General features: G+C 43.4%; 1 protein-coding gene across 1 annotated transcript in view; it reads left to right on the top strand.

Annotated features, from left to right (window-relative positions):
- RAD51B (RAD51 paralog B) overlaps positions 1-16135 on the top strand; it is a 608256-nt gene that overhangs the window by 494535 nt on the left and 97586 nt on the right. The gene's annotated exons all lie outside the window — the stretch shown is intronic.

The raw sequence follows: 16135 nt of genomic DNA, 5'->3' as shown, positions 1-16135 counted from the left end.
TGAAGCAAGCACACAGCTCCTTGGAAGTTTCTGAGGGTCTTTATGACTTGCAAAGTCAGAGAGCAGGTTAAGAGCCAAAGCAGCCCCCTCTGGGCCTCCTCCCCCAGCCTCTCCTTATTTTGTGTCGTTTTCCTTAGATACCTATCCCGGTTTCTGACGTCAGGCCTGGTGTACACCTGGTATCTTGGCGTAATTGCCAGTCACACCTCCTTACCCTTTAAAATGTTTAGAAGATAAATTATGGCCACCCTATTTAACCTCAAAGAGAAAGAGAAATTGATGTCTTGCTGGTAATGGGGGGTTCACAAAGGACTGAAATCACCTTTGTCTGTATTTTAGTGAGCCAGCAGCATAGCTTTTTTGGCATTTTGTTCCAACAGCTGGACTGGGCCTCCGTGTGTGTGTCAGTGTAGGGGTTGGGGTACTGGAAGGGAGGGTGCGTGGGAAAGTGCCAGATCTGGTGTTGGGTGCTGCTGCAGAGATTAGCCTGCCCTTTTCTCCTGTACCTTCCTTCCTCCATGACCAGTTCTGCCCATGGGAGATTCAGACTGGCCCTTGACGAAGATGAGCACAAAGACCAGGGTTGAGAAAAGTGGATTTCCAAGCAGCTAGGGGGGTCAGCAGTGGAGAGGAGAAAAATTTGGAGGCAGAAATGGAACCAGGTTACAACAGAATAAAGCGTAGGTGTTGCAGTGGGCCAGCCTGTCTGATTGTTGTCTGGTTGTTGCAGCAGGGGGTGGGGAACACAAAATTGTCAACATTTACTTATAATTTTTCTCTAGAATAGTTGCCACTTTGGGGAAATGGTTCAGGAAGACTATCCCTGTGTCCACATAGCTGTGCTTCTATTATGAGGTTTCTGGGCATCTCAGGCCACCCAAATGGAGTAACCCACCCAAGTCTGTGGGTCTCTAAGGGATGTATTTAAATCACATGTACTCAGTGTAAGAGCCATCCGTGATGTTAAAGCAACCAGCAAACAAACATCTGATCCTTTCTCATTGCCACTTCCGTGCAACAAAAAAATATTTAGAATTGTTGACGATAGGGGTAGTGTTTTCTCAACAAAGAGATTACTTATAAAGTAACAACATTGGAGAAAGAGCCACAGTCACTGCTATTTTTGGTGCTACATTGGCGATCTGCTTATAATAACCTTTGCATCTCTCTCTGATGTTTTAAAATAGAAAAATGAAGTTTGTTGCTTCTGGGCACTCAGAAAGTCTGAAAACCTTATGCTGTCTGATAGGGAAGACAAATCAGTTAAGTCCTTGGGAGTCTGTAGGCCAGCCTCTGGAATCACTCATGAGTTGAGGAAGAAAAGGAAAACTCAGTGGTGGATTCGGGATTGAAATTTGAATTCAGAGCCCCATATCAAGCTTTAAGTTCTGAAATGCCTTTGTGTTAGCCAAGTGGTCTCAGCGTGACTCAGTTTCTTTTTCTGTAAAAGCAGAAGGTAATCCTAGTATTAGAACTAGTATCTCAGTACCTTTCAGCATTTAGGAAAAACTCCAGTGAAGGAAGTGAGCTCTGATCATGTAGCAGACCATGGTGTATGGTGACGTGGGCTCGTCACTGGAGGGGTGACCTTGCTCAGGAATTGTAGAGATGACACTCCTGCTTTGGTGGGGCTAGTGCAGATATGTTTTTGCATCACATTTTTATTTTGCCTGTTTTTAGAGAAACACCTTTCTTTTTTTTTTAATTCTTTGCATTGCATAAAGAAAACGTTGATATAAATCTTACTGAGTGGTAGTTTAGTTGCAATAATTCTGAGTCAGTTCAAAATTCATAAATAAAGAATAACACTATTAATTAAAGTGGCTATATATATTTCATTAAACAGATGTGCCATAGCTCATTTATGCATTTCCCAATTATTGATCATTTGGGTTTTTCTGGTTTTGTTTTTTTTTTTTTTGCTATTACAAAAAAGCATTGTAATGAACATATTTCCAAATTTGTCTAATCATCTCCTTAAAATACATCCCTGAGCGAAATCAGTCCTGAATATTCGTTGGAAGGACTGATGCTGAAGCTGAAACTCCAGTACTTTGGCCACCTGATGCAAAGAACTGACTCATTTGAAAAGCCCCTGATGCTGGGAAAGATTGAGGGCAGGAGGAGAAGGGGATGACAGAGGATGAGATGGCTGGATGGCATCACCGACACAATGGACATGAGTTTGAGTAAACTCCGGGAGTTGGTGATGCACAGGGAGGCCTGGCGTGCTATAGTCCATGGGGTCACAGAGTTGGACACGAATGAGCGACTGAACTGAACTGAGTGGTATTATGTGTCATATGTGTGTTTCTATTTTTATGTGAACTGCCAGACTACCTGTGAGCAGGGTATCGGTTCACATACCTACACTGGTTTGTGACTCTCATATGAAAATGATATCTTGTTGCTGATTGTACTTGCTTTTACTTCTGTTCCTAGAGAGGTTGAGCATCTTTTGTGTATATATTGCCTGTTTGTATTTTTCCTATTGTGAATGGCTTGTTTAGTCCAGTCTGGAAACTCTGGCAGGGCTATGGTCTGGTTGGTCCATGGAATGCAGGATGTGGGCTATAAATTATTCTTCAGTTAGATGGCATAATATGAAAGCCTACAGTAAAGAAATTTTTAAAAACCATTATTAGAAGGCTATTTTCAGAGTATTGCATGTTTATGATAAACTATGCCATCTAGTTTAAGTATCCTTAACAAAAGGAGAAATTCACAATGCTAATTGGAGAGACCAGGCCTAGGGAAGGTAGAACAGGACTGTGTCCCTCTGCTGCCTGTCTGCTAGTAGTGACGGAATTCTTGGAAACCTCTCCAAATTCACACCACCCTGCAGAGGAGCTGCTGCAGCAGCCAACCCCACCATGCACATTACCCCAACTGCTCACAGAGGCCATAGGCCTGCCCTTCCAAATTTTATGATGCATCTGAAATGAAGTTTAACTGCATCCTCCCAACTCACGAGAAACCACGGTAAGAGAGGAAAGAAAAACAGAACCCACCAAGAGGGACCGGCAGACCTGTCCAAGGGTGGGGACTTGGCTACTCCGTGGGGCAGCGGGAGAGTAAACGACAAAAGGCATAAAGCACACCTCGCTTTAATCCCTTCCATCCGCCCACAGTCCCCAGAAAGCTCATAAAGCCTCCCTTTCTGGGTGATTGGATTCCTTTAGCTCAGGGGCAGGCAGGGTGTTTTTCTTGTTTGAAGAGAGGGCAGGGACAGGGAGGGGGCTGGTTGGGGAAAAGGAGAATGGCCATCACTGGGGGAGAATGAAAACCAAGTCCCCCACTTGCTTCAAGGTGGTGAGTGGTAAACACAAACAGCTGCTGCCTGCAAACATGTGGGGGCCGGGCAGCCAGGGTAGTCAGCTGCTGTAAGCAGGACCCAGCAGTTCCTAGAGGCAATTACCTCCCTCAGAAGCCATGCCTATCTGCGAAATGTTTTTTGTTTTTTTTGTTTTTTCCTTTTTTTCCACCTTTTGAGGACTCTTCTTGGCTAACTCAAAGAAATCATTTTGAATGCTGCTGGCAAAAATGTTGCCGAAAGTTGTGTGTGGTGGGTGGTGTGTTTTTTCTCTCTCTAAAAAGAGGAGTTGTTCTCCTCTGCCAGCATTTAGAAGCTGGAACTGTCTGTTCTTTTTGTTTGAAGTAGAGACTTTGGAGACCAGTCCTTTCAGAGTCCAGAAGAAAGAGAAAGAAAAAAAAAAATCCTCTGGTTTGCCTTTGGCCTGGAGACTTTTCGCTTGTTTACTTTTGACCTCTCTCCCTATTTGTAGCCTACACAGGAATCCTGGTCAGCCTGGGCTGTGCTCCGGGTCTCGAACAACAAACTCTCAAACAATCCAAAAGAAAAATTCTTTGGCACTCAAAGAAGCTCCTAAAATTTGTCTAGGCTTGCTCGTTTTTGAACCCCTGATGAATGCGGAAGAGAAAATGCACTTACTTATTCTCCATCCTGTGGCCCACCTCCCTCTAAGGCCTCCTCTATTCCTCCTCACTCTGTCTGCCCTGAAACACACTCCTCGACAGAGCTGCCCTTTGGGCTTCTCTGCCTTCGCAGGTGCCACTCCCTCTCCTGGAATCTTTCTCCCCCATCCTGGGCTGGTGAAGTCCTCCTGGTCATATCCAGTTCCCCTAAGTGCACTGAGCTCAGCTGGTAAAGAATCCACCTGCAATGAGGGAGACCTGGGTTCAATCCCTGGGTTGGGAAGATCCCCTGGAAAAGGGAAAGGCTACCCACTCCAGTATTCTGGCCTAGAGAATTCCATGGACTGTATAGTCCACGGAGTCACAAAGAGTCAGACATGACTGAACGACTTCCACTTTACCTCACTTCCCTTCCCTTCCATTGGCTGACGGCTTTGAAAGCAGGGCCTAATCTTAGGTGTCTAGCACAGCGCCTGTGGTACCAGGGCAGCAGGGTGTTAAGATTAGCATCAGTAATGGTAACATAATACTTGCTCTTTGGGGGGCATGTGCCTTGTGCTAGACCCACTCCAGTGTTCTTGCCTGGAGAATCCCAGGGACGGGGGAGCCTGGTGGGCTGCCGTCTATGGGGCCACACAGAGTCGGGCGCAACTGAAGTGACTTAGCGGCAGCAGCAGCAGCAGCAGCAGCAGCAGCAGCAGCCGCAGCCTTGTGCTAGATACCTCTCACGTGCATTGTCTCTTATCCTCCCAATAACCCTACCTCATAGGTGATGTCATATTTGTTTTATAGATGAGGAAATTGAGGCTTAGAAGTTCAGAAAGTTCCCTTAGCTAACAAATAATTGAACCCAAGTTGGAATCCAGGTCTTAACTCATTCCTACTATAGTTCCAGGCCTCTTAATAAATGCTCAATAACTATCTATTAATTGAACACATGGCCCTGAAATTGTTTTTCTGAGCCTGGGGAAATCTTTCCAGGAATTTCAAGAGCCACAGCTTTTACACTTGATCCCTTACACTTGGTTCCCTTGACCTTTAGTCTCTCTTCTTCTATACCTAGTATCATCTCGTCTCCCGTTTTACCCCTAAGAATCATACCCTCCCTTCATGTTTTAGCTCTGGAGGGTGGGGATGGAGCAAAGGGGTAGCCTCCTGGTCCTTGTTCCATGTCTTTCCTTGAACTGGTCTTTGTTCCCCTGAAGTCTTTATTGTTCCCTAAAGGAAATTAGGCTAACTTAAATAAAGATTGAAAACAGTTGAAGATTGGCCTTATTGTATGGTTGAAACGAATACAGTGCCTCTATCAGAAGCCTTAAGAAGGTGCCTATAAACTTTCTTCATGGAATTGTTGTAAGAATTACATAAATATAAGACCACTAATGTCTGACACATGGTGAGTTCTCAAAAAATGCAAAAGTTAGCTCTTATCATTGTTTTTATAAATCCTTTTCTGTGGTACTCAAACTCCTAAAAGGGACTGAGACAATGGAGATACTTTAATATTAATAATTATTATAGCAACTAATAAGTATTTATTACTATGTATCAAACACTTTTTTAAAGGTTTTTCAAATATTAACTCATTTAATTCTTACAATCTGATAACATAGGTATTATCACTGGCTCTTTCTACAGTTGAGGAGATGGAGGAACAGAGAGGTTAAGTTGGGGAGCTTGGCTTCAAGTCTGTGGTTCTAGAGTCTACACTCTCATAGGCTCTGAAAAAAAAATAAGCACCAGGCCTAAAAGAAACATAACAGAAATGTGATATATTTAATCCCTTCTCATTCTTTACTTAAATGTGTATTTTCAGGAGAGTGAATGTGTTTGTGAGAGGCAGTGCCTCTGGTGTTTTGCACCGTCCCAGGCACCACCAGGAGGAGGGCGGGTAACCCAGAGTCATCCATGTTCCTGGTAAACAACTCAAAATGGGTAGAATCTTGCACGCCAAACCCAGCCTCTGCAAACTAGTATTTCCCAGTTGCCAGCTTGGCACAAAACCCCACATTACCACAGTTGAGCCTGTTTTGTGAGGAAAGACTTTTTGGTACAAAAATGTTTTTCATATTCGCTCTTGTTACTCTTGAGACGGCAAAACACCATGTCTTCCTGCTGCCAGAGGCCAAAACAAATTCTATGGCTGAGGACAATTTTTGCAGCTCTTTTTCAGAATGGTCCAATGCAGAGAATAGAATTAACCTAGGCAGCTAAACTGTAAAAAGCAACATATATACCTAGGTGCTACATATTTGCATAGGAAATCACACACATACAAAATAAATTTCATACATAAACTGTACGTTTATGTGTGTGTGTATATATGTATGTGTTAACATATATTTTTTTCTTTCTTTGTGCTAATCTCTCTTCTGAATTTTCCTTGGTGTAGAGACAGAACACGTTCAAGGGTGCAGGCTGGGACTCGGGAGGCCCCCTGACCACAGTGTGCTGGGCTCTGTGGACCTGTGCCCGCTCCTGTCTTCCTGCCTCATCTGGCTTGTCACCCTGTGGTTACTGTTACTCAGGTTCAAGTGGCAGGCCAGGAGCAGAGACCCAGGGCTGGTGTCACCTCTGAATGTGTTACAGAAGATGTCCTATCACCATGTTCCCACCAGCCTCGTAATGCACCAGGCAGAGCTGGAAACGGGCTGGTGGTGGTGGTGGTGGTGGTGGTGTGTGTGTGTGTGTGTGCGTGTTGAAGGTAGAGGCACCCACTTAGTAAGGCTGAGCCTGTCCTTCACTGTGCTTCCCTGTGCCCACGTATAACGTGGAAATCACAGAGCTCCCCAAAGAAAAGGTAAAATTGATGATGTGTTAGCATCTGCAGGAGAGTGCTGTGTTGTGGAGAGAGGCCAGTGCTGTGCTGGCCGGGCTGCTTGCCCGTTTTTATGCACAGGCTGAGTGAGGGCAACATGCAGTGGGCTTCCCCCTCAGGCCCTGGCCACGTGTGGCAGAGTTAATGTGTGTGCGGTATCTCCTTTGGCCCTGCCTTGTCATCGAGCTCGGCCTACGCTTTCTCCTCTCCTATGGTCCTCTCCTCTCTCAGGACTGCACTTGTTTGCTCCTGCACTTCCCAGCTCCAGCCGCCCCGCTCACCCCTTGCTGCCTTCTCCCCTCCCCTCCCTCTACGACCACTCACTCCTCACAGGCCCCAGAAGAGCCCTCTCTTGACTCAAGACACCCATTAAACAAGACTGTGACACTGACAATCATCGGGCACTTTGTGAGGAGGGCCAATTAGAGGCCGGCCTGACCAGGGCGAGCAGCGGGGCGTCCAGAAAGACGCTTTGCTCCTGGGGAGTGGGAGCCTAATCCCGTTACTGGCTGGATAGAGGCTCCTGGGGCCCAGGAGCCTCATTCCTGCTGGGCCTGAGGGCTGTCATTGGAGGATGGCCGGGCCTGGGGGGCTCTGCTCGCGGGCAGCCTCCCTCCCTCCCCCAGCCCCCTCGTGTCTCTTTTCTTTTGCAGTGACACACACTGCAGTGCCTCTGAGGTCATTTGTTTCCCACAGCCTCACAGGGCGCTGTGGCAACCAGGGGGACAATGATCTCTCACAGGAATGATGGGAGGCCTTTTTTTTTTTTCGCCTTAAATAAGCCCCTTCAAGGGAGCAGTAAGGTCTGTTGTGTGTGCGGTTTGTTTTTTCAGAAAATCCTCTTGCACGTAGTTCCAGTGTGAAGGACTCAGACAACTTCAATGAAAACCATAAAGAATCTTGTGTGTGTGCGTGTGTGTGTGTGTGTGTGTGTGAGTGATTTTATTTTTATTGCTGTTTTGAGACCAAGATCGTGTTTCCCCTTCTGCCAGATACCCTTTTCCCACTCATGCTCCCTCAACCCTGGTGTTCTTTGATAGTTTTAGGCAGGAATTGGCAGGTGTTGGGGCAGAGATGCCCAGGGCTCTGTGCTGGCATCTGACTGCCCTTGACTGTGGTGATGCAGCTCTGGGCTGAGCGCCCCAGAGGTTTGGTACTCCACACATTTCTCATCCTATCCCAGGCACTCAGAGAGTGCTTGGGACTGGATAGCTAAGGCTGGAATTCAGAGTAGAGTGAAAGTGAGCTGGGAGGAAACCCAGCTTTGTAGATTGCCCCAGAACAGATCACTAGCTTTAATGCCAGAGCTTCAGGGGAATATGTGGAAAGAAAGGGGTCTGCATGTGAAATCTGGAATAAAGAGAAGTCAGGTTCTCTATCTGATGTGGCTGTTTCATGAGGGAAGATATAGTTTATTTCTCCCCCACCCTGATAGCACCATTGCAAACCCAGACTCGATCCCATTTGTCTTAGGCTTTCCAGTGTGTTAGGCCTTCAAACTAGTGAGGATCGAGTAACCTTAGAGCTTACATATGCACACGTTATCATTTTTAAAGGCTTTTTACTTCATGAATTACAGTGTATCATATAATCTAGATATTCCATCTGGAAAAACTGAGTTGAGGCAGATTAAACTCTGTCCCAAAACCACATGATGAATTAATTTTAAAGCTTATGATTAAAACCTAGATCCTTACCTTTCCAGATCATTAACTAATCAGTGTGATCTGCAAATTGTTTCTCCTTGTTCCAAAGAAAAAGAGCAATCAAGACATTCTCTCATCTGAGCCTAATGTATTATCAGAAACCGAATGGCTGTCTAAATTATATTTTAAAGCTATCTTTTCTTTATTTACCTTGTATAAGTCATGTTTTCAACTGTTTACAAAATTTTATCACCTCTTGACCATATGAGGCTCAAAAACTTGGCCTTATGGCTGAGCCACTAGAAAAATATAACATTTTTCCCTTACCTTTTCAGTCTCTGACTTCTTTCCAGTGATAATTTTAATGCATTTGTGAAATACTCAAGCGGGAAGGAGAGTTTTCCAGATGTTTCTGTTGACTGCTCTGTTGCAAACAGAGGACAATTCAAAGACTGTATCACTTTTGGTAAAGTGAAGAAACATATTTTTTTGATCACTAGCTATCCTTGAGATTAATAAACATTCCTAAGATTAACTCTTAACAATCCCAGTGTTATTTTCACTGTTCACAAATTCTAAAGTCCTAGAAGTTCTGATAAACAGATTGACATTTGACATATTTCTCTGGACCATCTGTTAAAGGTTTATTCTCAACTGTTCATTAGCTTCGCATAACAAACACACCATAGTCAATTCCCCAAAGAGAGCCAGTGTCTCTCTCTTACAGTCATAGGATGCTGGCCAGACCATCTTTTCTCTGACCATGATAGACGTGTTCCAGTCTTAGCTAAAGATAGATAGACCAACTCATGCTTTAGTATTCATTTTAAAGGAGACAACAAAAATAAATAAATAAGGTCACTAATATAAGAGCTGAGCAGATGATGAATAGCAAAAGAACACCCTGATCCTGCATCCTTAATAAGTCACCTTTGGAAATGTTTGACTCAAAGGACAGGCAGATTGTTCCTGGTCTGCCTGGACTCAAGCTCCTTCTCTCTGGGCTCATCTCAGTATCTTCCCAGAGGTTTCTTGCCTCCTGGCAGGTCCCACTGCATCTTCCAGATGCACAGAAGATGAGTGTGATTAAATCAAAAATGGTAACCCAAAATGTGGAGTAGCTAGAAAGCGGCCATGGTGGCGTCAGGAGCTGGTAAATAAATAACAGGCTTGTTGTCCCACACCCTAGTTTAATGCTCTCAAGAGGTTCTTATGTTGCTCGCATTAGTGGGCATGTAAATGAAACCCCTGTTGGCCTTGGCAGATATTGGCCTCTTCTGTGACCTTGTTTGACTGAAACAAAAAGTCATTGGTGGAACAAAATTTTCAGAACTCTGAACTGGGTTGAAAGAAAAGGGCAATTCTCTGAATTGGGTAATTGGATCACCCTCCCAAGTGCCCTAGGGCTTATATCAAACATATAAGAAGAGAATTAATAACTTCAGTGTATAAATGAGCTTTAGGCAACTTCCAACTGTAACATTTCACTCTCAGGAGCTTTAAGACATAAATACAGATACCCCCCTGCCGCCCTCCCCCAGAGCATTTTGAAGTGCTCTTCATAAAATGCAGGAAGGGACTGCAGACCTTTGTCGAATCCTTGTAATTGTGTATGGTCCATCTCATGGGTGGGCAACCTGAAAGCCTCTATAAAATAGCCACTTAATAAAACTGTTCATGAGTTGTATTATTGGAATTAGATGATGACAATGATATTATTTCAAATTGTGCTTGATATTCACTTCCTCGGTTATCATTCTGTTGTCTAGATTAAATTAGATGTATCTGTACAATGGAAATCCCAGGGACGGGGGAGCCTGGTAGGCTGCCGTCTATGGGGTCGCACAGAGTCAGACACAACTGAAGCGACTTAGCAGCAGCATCAGTAGCAGCATACAATGGAAAACTCATTATTTTCCTATTTCTTTCAGTTGAGTCAGTGAATTTTAAAACTTACTACAGACCTATATACTTTTGTGTGAGTTGTAAGGAGCCATTTGAGAAGCTGAAAACTTAAATAATAATAATTTGTTAATTTATTCATTAATTTGCTTACTCAATATTTATTTAATACCTACTATATACCAGGTTTGAGAACATAAAAAAGCACAAAACAGAACAAGTAGAGTAAGACCCATGAATAGATACTTGAAATATCTATTGAAATATTCATCAAGATTGAAGGAACATGCAAGCAGGAAGCCATTATTTCTTAGGAATGGGGAAGTCAGAAGAGGGCTAAAACTTGTTTTAAAGTTTTCACTCAGACAAGGGTTGAGTCCAGGAGACAAAAAGATGAAGAAAAGCATTTCAGTCAGAGGATTCAACACTGGAAAAGATTCTGCACCAAGGCCAAGTTGGTGAGTGGTTTGGCCCAGATTGGCAATATTAGCCAAAACTGTCATTCTTCTCTTGGAGGAGAAGGATCAAGAAGGGTCCTGTTGGGTCCTGAAGAAGTTGAATTATTAGTGATGGAGGCAAACTGTTAGAACCCCAACTTGAGTAGAAATGGGGAGAGGAGTAAAAACTTCTGAAAATACATCATTTTGAAATACATCTTTAAAGTATAGACATTCTGAGACCTTTGGCACCCACATAGAAGAACTCACGGAGGAACATTCTAAAATTGATTCTTATCTTAATGGCTATAGGTCTGTCTGGATTCCAAAAGAGTTCGAAGAATCCTGCTATCTATTTATGACTAATTAAAGATGGCTCTTTTTTTAACTGAAGAAATACTACCAAAGCTGGGTTGAGTTGTTTCTAAGAACTAAAATACCAGAAAGCTAATCAGAAAAGGAACTAACTTTAATCGTGACCCAAGTATTTATTTTCGTTTTTCTCCTATAATTTGAATAGAAACCTATGAGACAAGTGTTTTATCTAGGTGGTCACAATAAACAACTTCAGAGAAGTTAAAGAAATCCTCGGAATCCTACATCAGCATTTGGCAAAGCCCATGTCCTCCTCGTATCAATACTCCCGCCCTTCATGGCTAAATCTTTAGGTTTAGGCCCACCTATAGGCGTGCATGTATACTCAGTCACGTCAGTCATGTCCAACTCTTTATGACCCCATGAACTATATAGCCTGCGAGGTTCCTCTATTTATGAGATTTTCCCAGAAGGAGTACTGAAGTTGGTTGCCATGCCTTCTCCAGGGGATCTTCCCAACCCAGGGATCAAACCCACATCTCTTGCATCACAGGCGGATTCTTTACCACTGAGCCACCAGGGAAGCCCCCACCTACAGAAATAAAAGCAAAATACTTGAATTCTCTCATATGTGTTTTGGTTTTCTCACAGACCATGTTTTTCTTCCTATAAAGTAGATTTGTTTCATTCTTCTTCTTTTTTCCCTATATTATCTAGGTGCTTCTGATCAGAGGTGGCAAATAGGTTCCATCTTCTATTCAGTTCCAAAGGATCAATAGTAGTTTATTGGATGACTGTATTATAACTGCTTAATAGCAGCTCCCATGAATGCTAAAGCTGAAACTCCAGTACTTTGGCCACCTCATGGGAAGAGCTGACTCATTGGAAAAGACTCTGATACTGGGAGGGATTGGGGGCAGGAGGAGAAGGGGACGACAGAGGATGAGATGGCTGGATGGCATCACTAACTCGATGGACGTGAGTTTGAGTGAACTCTGGGAGTTGGTGATGGACAGGGAGGCCTGGTGTGCTGTGATTCATGGGGTCTCAAAGAGTCGGACACGACTGAGTGGCTGAACTGAACTGAACTGATGGTCTCTGTAGTGGGGAGTGGTACGTGGGCTGCATATATGTTGCCAAGGCTGCTATGTTAGCATCTTTATAAGAAAGATTTTCAGTCTGAGAATCAGAAGGGGAAGTCTGTAGAGGGCTAGATGAAATAGATGACAAACATCTGAAGTATAGCTGCAAAATCAAGTTGGGATTTTTATCTTCAGAGTAGATGTAGAATCTGTTTGCTGTTTTCTTTTCTGTTTTTAGCATCATTGTATTTTTTTCCCTCTGTGCACAGTGAGATGGCAACCACAAAAGGCAACAGCCTCTTGGGTCTCTTGGCTTTACAGTTTAGCCAGTACCCAGCTCCCCTCCCTGCAGCCAGCACTAGCTTGTCCTAAAGAGGCCGGTGACTCATCCCTCTTGGGAGATGAGATGTGGTTCCATATTGATATCACTCATTGGGCTCATTGCTTGAATCCCCAGATTGTCCATGTGTTTATTGAGTTTTCATCTAAAAATAAAAGTCACTGAAGGCAGATAGCCTAGTGCCAATGGGTTTGGCTATTTGTAAAGTTTATGAACTCGTTTAGGAAACCACCATCAGGATTTTCTTGGCATTGTCTCAGACTTGGCATGTCGCACTTCAGCACACCAGCTCTTGCACAGATGGAGTCTGTTGAGTTGAGTTATGGGAAACCTCTCTGAGAAAATCAAAACACTCAGGAAGTAGTATTGGTAATCCACAAGGCATTGCTATGTCCACTAAGGTTCTCTCCTGATCATACCATTGTTCCTTCCTGAGTAAAATGTGAGGGTTTCCCCTTCCCAGGGGAAAACATGCTAGTTGCTTGGCTTTAGAATTTAGTGCAGCTCAAGTCAATGATCTACCTCTTACATAAACTCCTGTTCTTTAAACGGGTGCCACATCCTTCATTTCCCCTCCCAAGTCATTATACATTATTTCTGGCTGCTAGATTCCATTCCAGAGCCTACTAAATTAAAGGAATAGATGGAATAATCGTAATGACTAACTCAGTACTAGTTGCAGAATTGGAAACTGCAGCCTAGTCATCCCTCTGGGTCACACAGAAGTCACTTAGGATAAAAAGTGCTGTATACAACATATATTTTTAAAAACGATCTTTCTTCTACTTTGTGCTGCAAAAACAAACTTTGAGGGGATGGTTCTCCCACAGGATATGGAAATGGCCTTGGAGCACATCCAGGGTTAGTGACACAGCTGCTGTTTCCTGCTAGGGACATCCCACAGCCAGAAAGGGAAAAAGACAAAGTTAAATATATAGCAGGAAGTTAATGACTGAACCTATTAACAAGAATGAAAGGATCAGCCTGTTACACAGTCTGTTTATAATAATATACAGCCATTGGCCAAACTTAACAGTTTATGTTTAGAAGACATATTTAAAACTCTTTACCAGAGGGCAACTGATCTAGTAATAGCCGTAGCATCAACAACATTGTCTGCTTATGGTACCCAATAATTTTAAAGTTCCTTTCGGTACTTAGTTCTGTATTCACAACAACCTGTAAAGCTGGTAAGTTGGATAGAGAGGTTGGTGGCTTAGATGGTAAAGAATCTGCCTGCAATGCTGGAAACCTGGGTTCGATCCCTGGGTTGGAAAGATGCCCTGGCGAAGGGAATGGCTACCCACTCCAGTATCCTGGCCTGGAGAATTCCATGGACCATATAGTCCATGGGGTCACAAAGAGTTGGACATGACTGAGCAACTTTCACCTTCATTTCTTTCAGGGTGTGTAAGCAAGGTAAGGAGTTTGGATTTCATTTTAAGAATGATGTAAATTTTTAAGCAAGGCCATTGCATGACATGTCTTACATTTTAGAAAGATCGTTCAACTTGCTCTATGAAACATAGACTATAGGGTGCCAGAGCAGAAGGTGAGGGACTAGTCAGGAAACATGACGCTAATTCAGGTGAAAAATGATATGGTTTGGACTGGGTAGTGGTGATGAAGGGGTGGTTCGATAAACTTTGAAGAAACTACTTACAAAGGAAGAAAGAAACTACTTGCAAGACCTACAAATAGATTGGAGGTAACATGTGAATTTTTAAAAATTAAGAATATCTAAATTTGGAAGCCTAGATAACTTAGAATGCTGGGGTTTTTTTTCCCCGCTATGAAGTTCTGTGATGTTATTTAGACCCCCCAGATCTAAGAATGCTGAAGGAAAGAGCAGATTTGTGTGGAGAAGAGTAGGGTAGGGATTTCTGTCCTGGAAAAGTTGAGTTTGAAATGATTGTTAAACATGCAAATGGAGATATCAAGTAGGCAGCTGAATATATGAGTCTAGAACTCTTGGGAATGGGCTGAACTGGAGATGGGGAGAGGCCTAAGGACTGATCTCAGAGGAACAGCAGCATATGGGGACAGAGAAGAGAAGTCTACAAATGAAACTGGGAGGGAAGGGATGATAAGGTGGAGGAATACCTGAGAGTATGATTTTTCTGGAAGTCGAAGGAAGCAAGTACTTCTAGAAGGAAGGGGCTAGACCCAGTGCTGAGAGGTCAAGTAAGATGATGACTGAGAATTGACCCTTGGATTTGACCGGATACAGTCAATGTTGAACTTGATAATAATGGTGTCAGCAGAGTGTTGGGGACTTAAGCCTGACTGACGTAGGTTTAAGGGAGAATCAGAGTTAAGGAAATAACCTTTCCTTTTTAAAGGTGTTTTGCTATGAATAGAAAGAAGGAAATGGAGTGGAAGCTGGAGAAGTCAAAGGTGTTTTTATTTTATGTGTCTGCATTGATGTACATGATGAGTAGAAAGGGAAAATTTGTTAATGCTGGAGAGAAAGAATGATCACCACTAGTAAGTGCAAAGACCTGGAGGATGTCAGCAGGGATGGGATATAGGACCGTGTGGATGGGCCGGCCTTAGGTTGAAGCAGGACTGTTTATCCACCGGACCAGAGAAGAAGGACGACTGCTTGAGGACAAGTGTAAATGCGTGAGTAGATGTAGTGAGGGAAAGAATGAAGTAGTTCTCTCCTTACGGCTTCACTTTTCTCTGTGAAATTAGACATGAGATGGTCAACAGAAAGTGGAGAGAGGGAAGAAAGTGTTGGAGGTGGCAGAAGACATGAAATAGTCAGATAATCTTTATACGTAGCCACCACTGCCTTGATTCCTAATGATTTCATGGGAAAACAGATAACAGGTCTAGACTTGGTAATTTACTCGACAGAGAAAGAGCTCAGGAAGAAGATATGACTTAAGTGGCTGCCAGCTCTGTGGACTACAGAAAGTGGGATTTATAAAGAAGGGATAAAATGTTGGCGGTCAACTGAACCATCTCTAAAGACTCCCCTGCCCCCTGTTTATATCCCCCCAATAGAGCATGTGGAGCTGGGAAGCTGTGCGAGCCTTTGCCTCCTTCCTAGTTGCCCCACTTGGCAGAAGTCACGTTTCCCAGCTCTCCCAGGGGCATTGCTGACCCAATTCATTCTGTCCCTTACTGGGTTGCTTAGAGACACTCACCAAGTCAATTCAGCATATCATCATTCCCCATTCACATTATGCCTCTTTCATATTTATGATAGAAGTCTTGACTCATATCTGCATGTACTACAGATCTTCTTAGAGAAAGAGAATAATGCTCAGAGGACTTCACATATGGTACATGTCTAGTATATTCCCTTGCAGATAATTGAATTCTGCTCAAATGCCATCAGTATGCTGGGGTTAATTAAAATTCTTATTTTCTAAGATCCTTGCTTTGTGTTCTGATAACTAGAAAGTAAAAAAGCTAGGCTTACAGATGATAAAATTCTTGAGCCCCTGAAAGGATGGCAACAGGAAAGTCAAAGAAAACTTCCTTCCCACTTTAAGGCGGTGCTATTACCTTTATTTACTTATTTTTTAAGTTTTGCTGTGTTGGGTCTTGGTTGCAGCATACACGATCTTTCCCAGAGCGCAGACTCTCTAGTTGTGGCACAAGGGCTCCAGAGCACACGGGCTTAGTAGTTGTGGCACATAGGCTTT

Source organism: Capra hircus, chromosome 10 (genome assembly GCF_001704415.2).
Source record: "Capra hircus breed San Clemente chromosome 10, ASM170441v1, whole genome shotgun sequence".
Classification (NCBI taxonomy): Eukaryota; Metazoa; Chordata; class Mammalia; order Artiodactyla; family Bovidae; genus Capra; species Capra hircus.
Note: the sequence above shows the minus strand (reverse complement) of the source record. Positions and strands in the feature narration are given on the sequence as shown.